We start from the raw sequence: 11,759 nt of genomic DNA, 5'->3' as shown, positions 1-11,759 counted from the left end.
AGACGTGCTGGGGAGTGGCTCCTCCTCACCTCCCTACTCCATCACCACACCACATGATTCACCACCCACCCTCACTGCCCCACGTGATACGCCCCGCCGCCTCACACCACCACGTGACTCACTCCCGCCACTCTCACTTTCCACACTCCTCCCAACACTCCCTTTCACTCCCTACTCCCTCAATGCCACTTCCGCCATCCCCAAACAAAACTCTAGACCCATACCTGTTAGAACGATGTGGTGTGCGCTCTGGGCCACAATGAGTAATAACCTCACGGCCGTACCACGTGGCAGCACGTCCTACGGCTCTGTCCTCGTCCTCGTCCTCATTCTCGAAATCAGGCTCCACATCACATAGGGGCTGACTAGAGGATCTTGCAAGTTGTTTTTGTGCAGCCTGACCCTCTCCTGCAGCACGATAAGTCACGTAGCGCTGCTTCCTGGGGGATGGGACTTCCTCATCACTGCTGCTGTTTTCCACATCCTCTGGTTGGACATAATCTTTGTCCATCTCCTTGTCACTGAGTGGCGAATCACTATCGCCAGTAAAGGCATCCAGGGCGGCTTGAATTTCCTCCTCCGAGAGACCTCTATGCGCCATGTCTGAGCTGGACTGTTGCTAACTGGTGAGTGACCGAGCCGCAGGTGAGCGTGGGTCGCACGGGGTCGCCGAGTGTCCCTGCCTGGTGGCAGGTAGGGGAAGGTCGTGCGACGCTATGTAACAAAAATCTCTCGAGACAGGACGTCTCGGGTTAAGATAACCAGTGGTTAATTCGTAATGAGATTCCAGGAAATAAAAAGAATGAGGGGGGGAGGTGCCTCATCCATAGTATACAAACAATGCTTACGACTGTTATCACATACCCAGGAACACTGAAATAGTTATGATTAACATTCACAAGTGTGTAAATGGAACGTTTCTGATAACTGTGAGAATTATCCTCTGTAAGGAAACCATAGGAAAACAAAAATTACTTAACACAAGAGTTTATTTAATTGCCAGTCCAACCTCCACCCATTTCAATGACAGCGTGCGGTTTGTCTGGCACTGACATAACAAGACGTCGCACCGTCTCTGATCGGCGTCTGTAGGTCTCCCACGATTCAGAGACATGTGCCATGAGCTCCCGGGTGTTCCTCTCCCGTGCCATATCCCAAGTGTTTACCATCTGTGCCCAAGCGTGTTCAGTTACATTCATATCAGCTCCTTTGCTGCAGTTCCAGAAGCTGAAGGTGGTCCTGTTCGTCAAACCAGCGTCGGGCGGTGTGAGCTGTGGACGGGACACCTGCCATGTATGAACAGAATGGGCCCAGGTGGAAACGGGAAATCCTTCTCACGAAGGAACGGCAAGAAGGACTCTTCAAGTACCTCGATGTATTTATCTGCTGTGAAGCGCCCTTCAGTTTGTAACATGTCACGTGCACCATGCAGCGATATCCAGCCCCACACATTGCAGGTGACGTTGGCAGAACGAGCTGCCTCTATGATGTTACGACGCTCGTATCTGCAAGCATATTATGAGTTACTTAGTGGATTATTGACGTTTGTGTATTTCTTTCCTGTATGTTATGCCTAAAATTGTGCATAAACATTCTGTATTCATATATGTATTAGTCCATAAACATACATTATAATAAATTCCTTTTCACCTGAGCAGCAATGTAATGTTCATGCGTAAACCAGCAAACCATCCATAATTACCACCTCGTACACACTTCACGACCGTTTACCAGGCATGGAGCACTTAATATCCTTAGACCGCAGTTGAACCAACGCTGTTGATATTATCATTAATTGAATATTCTATATGAATATCTGTTACCTCCGTAAAGAACACTAAGATTTTGGCATGCCATATGATTTGTTATACCTGGTGCTATTTTTCATCAACGTAGATATTTGAAATTGTATTTGTTTCTTTATGTAATTGTTTCTGCATATCGATATGTTATCTAAATGTAATGAACTGTTAGGTATTAACTATTACATGTTTCATTACCTAATCTTCAGGGTGGTAATCATTTACAGAACATTAAGGGAATTAATGCACATGCTTATGTTCATGGGCAAATTGGACAAACTGATTAAGTTTAAATATTTCAGTACATCGTAACTATTTATTGTTTACAAATCAGGTTAACGTAACATTCAGGTAAGTGAATATCATAAATAACTTACCCAGTTACAGCTGACGCGTAATTGTCAAAAGCCTGCTGTTTACATCACCATTGTTCACTGCAACATAATTACCTGGCTGCAGGTCCTGGTGCATTATAAAAAGTCTCCAGACCCATTCACACTAAATTTTACGACTGCATGACATCTCTGTCCCTCAAACATATAGCCACATTTATAGTTCTCCACCAAATTCCTCCACAAACAATTAGGTTGCAGCTTATTAACTAAGATTGAATGAACATACCTGGTGTTATTTACTCTCCAGCAATGGCCTTGGCCATGAGAAGTAGAAGAGAATACTTTCTCATTTGTAAATACTGCACTTCCCCAGAACTCAAGATCTCGGTCAACATGGAGTTGTGCAAATTCCAGCCTCCCGGCTCTGTGAGCATCAGTCAGTTTCTCCTTCTGTGCGGGAATTCTGTGATGTATACCCCTCTCGTGCAGCCTGCGCCTTAAAGTCATAGTGCTGACATCCAACTGCAGGTTCTGTGCGATAGCCACGGCGTTAGTGTGAGGTTCTGCTTCAGCTGCTGCCACAATAATGCCATTCTGTTCCGTGTTTGTCCTCCGACGCGCTCCTGTTTTCACACACACACATGAACCTCAACATGCAAGGGACACGCGCCCGCTTGGCAACTGACAGACCCCCTCGAGGGCAGCACCATCGGAATCACCTGATCTTTGACAGTTCCCTAAAAAACACAATTTTGCATAGTATCCTACCGACCTGCTACACTAAGCTATGTATAATAGTGTAAAGTGTGGTCACAGGTCCTATGGGGATTATTCTATACACTGGTATGCTTATTCTCTCTCTCTCTCTCTCTCTCTCTCTCTCTCTTATACTATAATAAAACATTGCCTTGTATTACTTAACTCACTAACCGCCTCTCATCCCTCTTGTATTTCCGTCCTTCCCCCTCCCCCTCCCCCCTCCCCAGTATGCCTTCTACCCGCCTCACACGCCAGCCAGGTCTCTACTCCCTCCCTCCTCCGCACTTTCGATACTGTGAAACTCTGAACCCGGGTCACCCACAGGACTTGCAACGCTGACTGTACTGTGAAATTGTGTGCGCGGCTGTACTTGACATCTGTTTGCTGAATGTCTTCATTCTTTACATGCACATAACACAGACCAGCACATCCCTCAGACAGTTTGAGAAGGATGTCATTCATGGCCTCCTGCAGAGATATGGCCAAGTAGTGCCTGCTGGGAAACCTAGGCACAGAGTACAGCAACTGCCTGACAGGCTGCAGTGCAGGGACTACCCCAGTAGGCATTACCTTGAAGCACTGACTCTAACACCTGCAGGCAAAGAAGCCTTCCTGCATTGCTATGTTTGCACCAATTAATTGCACCGACAACAGCAATGCCAAATGACAAGGTGGTGGTGTGCTGAATATCACGTGACACTGTGCAACACCTGTGTCTTTGAGTTTCACTCAAAGACTGAGTTTTAGAAGTCTGGGTCGTATGTATAAGTTAGTGTTAGTTTAGTACATATTTGGGATTTGTGTAATTAGAAATAATGTTTTTACTGCTTTGTGTATATTAATGTGAATAATGGAAGCAGAAAGTTTGTTTAATGATGAAGTCAGTGCCTTATTTTTTACTGAAAGTTTTCGTGTGTGTACATATTAATGATGAAAAAGTACAAATAACATGAAAAAAAAAAAAAGCGTTAGAGTGGTAAATATTGTTTTTATGGACAGTATGTGAATAACTATAATGTTCACAATATTTTATTTTTTATGTAGTAGTAGTAGTAGTGGAAGTGGTGGTAAATGTATTAGTGGTAGTTGTTGTAGTAATAGTAGTAGTAGTAGTAGTTGTTGTTGTTGTTGTTGTTGTAGTAGTGTAGTTGTAGTAGTAGTAGTAGTAATAGTAGTGGTAGTTTTTGTAATAGCTGTTGTAATACCCGGACTTCTAGTAGCACAGCGTTGCTAGAATCGAGCACCAGTGCAAGTCAAACATACATCTCCGTGTGTGTGTGTGTGTGTGTGTGTGTGTGTGTGTGTGTGTGTGTTTGTGTGTGTGTGTGTGTGTGTGCACTGGTGGAGGAATGGTGGAGCTGTGGTGAGGTTAGCATTTGCACAGGCCCATAGCTGAGGCAGCCTGCCTCAAGGTCATTGCTATGGTTGTCACAAAAAGGACTTTGTAGTTACTTGTAGAGAAGTTATAAATATATATATATATATATATATATATATATATATATATATATATATATATATATATACATTGAACTTGTGGACGAGCGGTTGTTGTAGTTGAGTAGTTTTGTAAGTAGAAAATCTTGGATCCGTTTTGTCATTCAATGACAGGAGAGGTAAAGAATAGTATGGGACTATTTTTATTTGTCTTGGAATATTAACAAAGTCTCTCACACACGAGTGAAGTACAAGTAGAGTCCCGCTAGCTACCTCCCTGTCTCGCTCTCTCTCTCTCTCTTCCAAGTTGCTAAGCCTTTCTCCCTACTACCTGTCGGTTCTATGGCCTGTCTCCTTCTGAGCTCTCTTTCCTAAATTCTGGTGAAACAGGGGTCGTGTCACGTGTGTTACACTGTGGTTGGAAAGTTACAGAAACCTGTGTGTGAGTATGTGTGTATGTCACTAGGCTTTGTTCCCCTGCTATTTCGCTGACAAACTACCTGCATCATCTCCTGACATTGCTACTTCCTAATCTGTCGTCAGCTTTTCCTCAGTTAACTTGCAAGATCATTTCCCTTTCCTAGGCTCGCATAGAGCTGTCTGTCTGTCTATTTATCTATCTATCTATATATAATATGGAATCATAACATTGCTTGGCCGCGCCGCTGAAGGTCCTCCGACAGCAATTATCATTAACATATGCTAATCTATTAGTACATAATATTGATTATAATATTGTATACATATAACATTCATAGTAAATAGCAATTATTCAGTATTATTACATTTTTAAACAAGTTGTATAAATATTTGAATAAATGCATTAAAAGTAAACTATTTAATTGTAATACAGTATGTACTTGGGTTATTGTAGTGAAATGCATACATGCAAGAAAAAAAATAGTTTAAAATTAAGATTATGGTAAGAGTTATTAATATTTCATTTAAAGATATATATATATATATATATATATATATATATATATATATATATATATATATATACTGTATATATATATATATATATATATATATATACAAAATATGTACACTTCATTCAGGGGGTTAACTTGGATGTTAACTTCCCCCACTAAATACTGACTCCAAATTTGCAATTCTTGCATGCATTCTGTGCATTGCGAACAGCAGTACTGCAAATACAATGCAGAAGATTATAAAGACAGTAGGTGCTGGGCTATACACATAATATGGGTTGAACATACTCAAACTCAGATCTTCCCAGGGCTTCATTGTTTCATTGATCAGCTGCATAGTTTCAAACTTAGGTGAAGTCAACTTAATACTTGTGCTCATGTTTAAGTCCATATCAGGCAGTGGGTGGAAATGTTTGTGTGTATGATTGAGAATGGCGTAGTGATTGATGGTGGATAAAGTAGACATCGATGGTGTAAATACCGCACAGTAGTCTGGTGCTATGTATAATCCTGAGGCTGAAGTATGAGATGGTGGTATATCTGGACAGACTATGTAAACTGATGTGTTATGAGTGAAATAAAAAAACTGTGAGTGTCCGATGCATTGATGGTATACAAGTTTATCTGGAGCAAAAGTGAAGTTGCAATGATTATGAATATTGTCATTTCTGATGATAGCCATTTCACAAGGGACTGTATCAGTAGGCTGAAACGTGAAAATGTACGCAGGACAAAGATGAACAGCATGTAAGGATGTGCGGCACTTTCGTTCAATCGTTGATTCACTTGCGAAAGTGACAGTGTCCCGTCTCTTGGAGACCAAGATGAGTTCGGTGTCTGTGTTGATGTTGATGATGACCAAAGTGTTGTTATTTTTATAGGGGAAGGGATGTATTTGGTATACTGTGAACAGGTCTTCAGTTATGAATGGTACATGAACTACTACTGATGTTGGAGTTAGTGTTGCTTCTAAATATGGATAATATTGCATGAATTCCCTACTGCGGAACAGCGGTTTCAATTTATGTTTATGTATGCCTTGACCAATTATCTGACGTAGCTCATGAACTGGGAGTAAGTCAATTGTGATCTTGCCATCACCAGCATTCGATATTCCTTGCATAAGTGCCCTGAAACGATCTCTAGTGTTGTCTAATTGTAGTAGAATCGTGTCAATATGTTCTGTGATAATGGAAAAGTGTTGGAAAAGTGTACAGTAATGTTTCCTTCCATTTCATTTATTTTATCTACACTCTCAAGAGCTATGTTTTCTGCCTTTTTCAGATTTTTCACAATTGTCTTCATTGCTGAGTTCTGTCCTGTGATGAATTTATCTTGGTATGTTAGTATCTGAGCTATTTTATTAAATTTGTTGTTTATTTCTTTAAGGTCATCCTCTGTAGCCAATCCAAAGATGTTCCCAAGAACTGCGCCACCCAGGTCGAACAAACCGCGCTTTTGGCGAGTACGTGTGATGTTGTTCCTGTCGCTCAGTACCTCCGTTCCATAAGATGGGAGATCTTGGATCATGATGAGCATAGTTGACTTTGCCTGTTCTAGTTTCCATTTTGCTAACTTTACCATTTCATTCACTTCCTTTGTGTTATGTGCTTGTGAAACATAATTTCCTATCATGAAGTCCAGAGTTCGCATTGGCTTCGCAAGACTGTCTAGATAAGTAGGTAATTCATACAAGTAATCTAGACTTATTTCAGTACTCATGACGTCCTTAACGATTGTAGTCGTGGCCGTTGGAGCTATGAGGCATCCTGGTCATGCTATGTGTTGGGGGTCTAAGTGCGCATATCCTCTTGCTATGTAGAGGAGAATCCATAGCATAAGTTCCTTCATCGTAACCTACCGAAAAAAAAAATCTATTAATTTCCTAATATGGTCATGCTGTGGTCAATGATAGTGATGATGTGCGTTACAGTTGATTGTTATTTCATTTATAGAAGGAGTTTAAATCGATATTTAAGTCAGTGGGAGTTCATCACGCTGCAAACTTGAAACTTACAGAGAGACTGACTGATAAAACCACTTGAAGACAGACTCCGGCGTTAAAAATTCTCGTTGACCCTGAAAAACTTCTTGTCAATTGTTTGAGGAAAAAATACACTGACCTGTCCATATATAAACACATTTTGAAGCATTGAAATTTACCTGGAATTTTCCTTACTATTGTATAATTTTTCATGATCCCTTAATATTTCTAATTCAGTGAAATTCAAACATACTGTTCTGAGAAGAAGAGAATTATCAAATTATGGCTTATCTTTTCCAGGATAGGGATTATTATCTGTTTTAGGTGTTCTGTCTTCCCATGCCTGCTGTAATATTTATGGAATTGGCTCCACCTTTGTCTCTGTGGAGCCTCACACTTTCCTCATCGGAATATTTCTGTCTGAAATCACTGATGATCAGTTGTGACTGCTGCATGTATTTGTGTAACAGCCTAGCCTACCCCATCCCTGTGTTTTGGAATTTGCATCTTTTGAATTCTCTATATTTGGACCACAGCTGTCTTGCCAATTTTTTATCAAAATTTATCAGTGATGCCTAGAATTTCGAAGGACGGAAAAATGAGGAATTAAATGAAACTCTTTTCACAGAGCATTCCTCACAAAACTACGCCCCGTGGGAGGGGGGGCTCTCAAGGGAGCCACCCTGCTTAAAAACCTTACCTGGGTGGAGGTCTTCTAGTTTGCATAAGTATGTTTTCCCAAGAAAAAGAAGAAAAAGGAAAAGGGTGTCCATGGTAGTGTTGATCAGGCCCTCCCCATCCCCCACCCTACCGGAGGCTGCCATCCCGTTGGACGCAGCTTTTGGATATCCCACCCATCCTAAAAACTCCTTGTGGAGGTTTACCACTACGCAAAACTTTTCTAGTCACTTCCAAACTTTCCTGGGGACTACAAAACACTTTCTGCGAGAAGCACTTTCTCCTCCTCTTCCTTCTCAGTACATCTTGCAGAAGTTCAGTGCAGTGCCTACCCACACTGTGCAATGGGAAAAGTACACGCCTCAGTTCTTCATCTCATCTTCACATCCTATGTGCTTACTTTTTCTCTTGATCTGATTTGGAAAGATCACATTAAATTTCCTGCATAATCAACATCTAAGATATCAAACATGATGAACCTACTCACGGCTTAAATTCCACTCAGTGTCCCCTGTTTGGTGAACAGCTTTCCTGTGTGTGTGTGTATGTGTGTGTGTGTGTGTGTGTGTGTGTGTGTGTGTGTGTGTGTGTGTGTGTGTGTGTGTGTGTGTGTTTGCTTCAAGAAGGACATTTCATACAGCTCGTGGAAAAAGGGTGGATTAAGAGATTTTTATCGTCACCACCATCGCTCCTTTTACTTTCTTCTGACTCGCAAAGTCAACAAACGTTTCAGCACTCTCTTTGCTCCTGCAACTACACAGGACATCGTTCTTATTAATTATTAATTAATTAAGTGTAGATGAGATGTGGGAGGATGTGAACAAAGTTTTGCATGAGACTGCTGAATGTACGATTGGAAGGAGACATAGATTCAGGAGAAAGAAATGGATATTAGAGGAAACGTGGGATATGATAAAATAGAGAGGTGAGGCTAAATTGAGGAGTGAGATGCAATGCGTTGATGAACGAGAGATCGAATTAGCAAGAGCTGCGTACTGGAGTTTGAATTCAGAAGTAAGAAGGTTAGCTAGGAGAGATAAAAGAAGATGTGTGGATGAAAAGGTTGCAGAGACTGAAATCCTAATAAACAAAAATGATGGACAGAGTCAAAGAATAGCATATGAATCGATTAGAGAACTGAGTGGTAATGCAGGTAAACGCAAGGAAATACCAATTAGAGACAGGGAAGGAAATTTATTGACCAAAGATGGAGATATTAAAAATAGATGGAAAGAGCATTTTGAGACAGTTCTTAATAGACCAATACCACCAGAAGAGGATATACCGTCTGCACAGGAAGATTTAAATATAGAAACAGGAGAGTTGAGGCTTGCAGAAGTGGAGAAAGCAGTAAAACAGTTAAAGAATAATAAGGCACCAGGGGAGGATGGTTTATTTCCGGAAATGTTTAAAGTGGAGGGGATAGATTAATAATGATCTTGACCAAGCTATTCAATAAGATATGGGTGACGGGGTTACTACCATCAGTTTGGAAGAATGGTGTAATTGTTAAAGTTCCGAAGAAAGGAGACCTGAGTGAATGTGGTAATTGGAGGGGAATCTCTTTGTCACCGATAGCTTTGAAAGTTTTCAGTAGAGTGTTGTTAAATAGGTTGGAGCCGGTGGTTGAGGGTATTCTGAGGGATGAACAGGCTGGTTTTAGAAAGGGACGTGGTTGCAATGATCAGATCTTTATAGTTAGGCATTTGATGCAGCAAGTTAATGAAATGAGAGTACCGTTAAGTCTTTGTTTTGTTGATTTTGAAAAGGCTTTTGATAGTGTTTCGAGAGAGTCTATGGGGAAGATCATGAGACATTATGGAATACCAGAGGAGTTTGTGAGGGTCATTATGAACATGCATGAGGACACATTTTGTAAAGTGATGGTTGATGGTTGTCTGAGTGATTCGTTTGAAGTCAAGTCCGGAGTAATTCAAGGTGGTGTTCTATCGCCTTTGCTATTTATATTGATCATTGATTACATTATGAAACGTGTTGGAACAGAAACCGGTGCAGGTATACTTTGGGGAGAGAACAGGAAACTTTTGGATTTAGATTATGCAGATGATATAGTTTTGATTTGTGATGGGCCAGAAGAGATGCAGAGAGTGTTGGACTGTTTGGTGAGTGAAGGTCGCAAGGTGGGTTTGGTTATTAATTGTGGAAAAACTGAAATAATCAATATGAATATGGAAAATGCGCAGGAATGTGTAATTGGAGGTATGGTTGTAAAGCAAGTTGATAGGTTTAAATATTTAGGTACTTATTTAGCCAAGGATGGTTCTTTGAACTTTGAATTCGAGGAAAGGTTAAAGAAGGCTAATCAGGCAATGGGAATGCTTAAAAATATTTGGAATAATAACAATTTCTCTGTGCATACAAAAATCAAACTTTATAAGGTAATGGTTAGGAGTATCTTAATTTATGGACACGAGTCTTGGTACAGCACAGTGACTATGGAAAATAAATTCTTGGTGTTTGAAAATAAAGCACTTAGAAGAATATTAGGAGTTAAGTGGTGGGAAAGGATACCAAATAGTAGAATTAGAGAAATAACGGGAGTGCAGCCGATCGATGAATATGTTAGATTCTCACGATGGAAGTGGCTAGGACATGTGTATAGGAGACAGGGAATAGTACGAGGTACACCAGGGTGGGTGGCACCTGGTAGGAGAGGTAGAGGAAGGCCAAAAGAGACGTGGGTGAGGACAATGAGACGGGAAGCTGGAGATGAGTGTTGGGGAGATCTTGAGGAGTTAGCACAAGATAGGATGTGGTGGTGTGAGTTCATCGAGTCCCTATGCATCCCCGAGGGTGCCACAGGAAATGATTGATTGATTGATTGATCCCCTCTCCACCTTCCCATATCTCCCCTGGCACCAAGCATCTTTCTAACCTCTCTCTCTCTCTCTCTCTCTCTCTCTCTCTCTCTCTCTCTCTCCAGATAACCTGTACCTATGATCTTCTATTGTCATCTCCTGGACTAAAATGGACTTGATTTCGGATATCTGCTTCGCTCCCAGTGGTTCATTCTGGGTCCTACTCAAAGCTTCTTTTCCTGAAATGAAATTAGTGCAAGATTACGAGTATAATGTAATGCTTATTGGAAGCAGAAAGAGTGCAGTTCCCATTTCCTAATTATATTTCCTTTTCCTTTCGTTGCTGTGATTTAGTAATGCTAAAGTTTGGCTATTTTGCTCATTGGTGACATATATTTTTTTAGATCTTACATACATGGAAATGAATATAAATTGGAAGCAATTTCTGTATTACTTTTTTTTAATGCATATGATGATTTTCATGTCTGCACAGAAGTAACTTACAGGCAAAGAAGACGGATAAAGAGTAGCATGATAATAATAATAATAATAATAATAATAATAATAATAATAATAAAGACCCACAAAGTAGATGCCGTACCACGAGGTCAGTAACGTTGAAACCAGACAGTGACAATAAAATGACCCAATGGATTTTCTTGACATGGCATAATATGAACCCTCCTACAAAGTGATACCTTCTTTATTTTTCATATGTAAAGTCTCCAAGGGAACATCTTTACTGCTCAGATAAACTAGTAGTAGCTTGGACCTTGTGGAAAGGACACAAGTCAGGTGCTACAGAAATGAATATTAGTTATCTGAGAGGAGCATTCGGAGTTACGTGGAGAAACACAGACAGACACATAGTGAAGTGAATGGGCTTTGTGGTGCTGCTGATGTGGAAATGCTAGTAAATAAAAGGAAACATACTTTGAGATGTAGAGAGGATGGAAAATGAAATGCTGACAATAGTCGTGGTGCCTGAATCTGAGGTTGTTAGTATCGTG

The sequence above is a fragment of the Coenobita brevimanus genome, chromosome 21 (assembly GCF_032717465.1).
Source record: "Coenobita brevimanus isolate Jiangsu-jjx chromosome 21, ASM3271746v2, whole genome shotgun sequence".
Taxonomy (NCBI): domain Eukaryota; kingdom Metazoa; phylum Arthropoda; class Malacostraca; order Decapoda; family Coenobitidae; genus Coenobita; species Coenobita brevimanus.
The sequence above is the reverse complement of the archived record's forward strand: the minus strand, read 5'-3'. Positions refer to the sequence as shown.